The sequence below is a fragment of the Acyrthosiphon pisum genome, chromosome X (genome assembly GCF_005508785.2).
Source record: "Acyrthosiphon pisum isolate AL4f chromosome X, pea_aphid_22Mar2018_4r6ur, whole genome shotgun sequence".
Classification (NCBI taxonomy): Eukaryota; Metazoa; Arthropoda; class Insecta; order Hemiptera; family Aphididae; genus Acyrthosiphon; species Acyrthosiphon pisum.
The window spans coordinates 111758097-111758973 of record NC_042493.1 but is presented as its reverse complement, the minus strand read 5'-3'; positions in this window follow the sequence as shown (position 1 = coordinate 111758973).

Genomic DNA, 877 nt, shown 5'->3' with positions numbered 1-877 from the left:
AATTATAAAAGTCACGACCGTAAAGTTGTAAGACGAAAATGTAGGATTTGTGATAAGGATTAGTGATATGGATTGGAGATAAGGTTTGACGTTTTTACGGGAATGTTTAAAAGTTAGAGCGTCTAGCAATCCTTCACAAACGTTGTAAATGGATAGGCTGGATACGATCTCCTGTGTTGTTAAAAAGTGTAGAGTCGATTGGTGTATTCGATTATCTAGCTATCAGTCATCAAATCACATAGATAGGCAATCGAATCGCAGACATAATGAGAAGCGTATATCACCAGATATGCAATCCACCTACGGTGGATTGCCGACCACGTTGGTAGCGTAGGTAACTGAAAAACGGAAAATATAGTTAGACCCCCGGGCCCCCCGTGTTAGTTGTAAGTGAATACTGGTTTTGTAGACACAGTCGAATTATATATGCCACACTTATATAGAAGGAGATTTTATGATAAGAATTTCTGATAAGGCCTGGCTCTATGGTGGTCTCGTTTGTAAGGCAGGAAAGTTTAAAATTCCAGTTTCAGTGCCTAGAAATCTGCCATGGCTCATGAAAATCGACAATTCAATGATACCATCCCCCAGCGTATATCCGGTGCTTTTTTGTATGTATAAAAAAATTTTAATTTGAAAACCTGCATGTTAGAGTGTCTAGCAAGTCAGTCATCACCTGTCTAAGAGGAAAAAAAAATTAGCAATCGGCCTGCGGTGGATAGAGTAGTATGTGTCGTTGCATGTCCGGTACTTATTCTTATGTAAAAAGTGTAAAGTCGAAAACCGTGTTGGAGTGTCTAGCAGCAAGTCAAAATCGATTACCTAACTTTCAAGTTAGCCACCTAGGTAGGCAATCTTACTTCGTCGGATCGCAGAC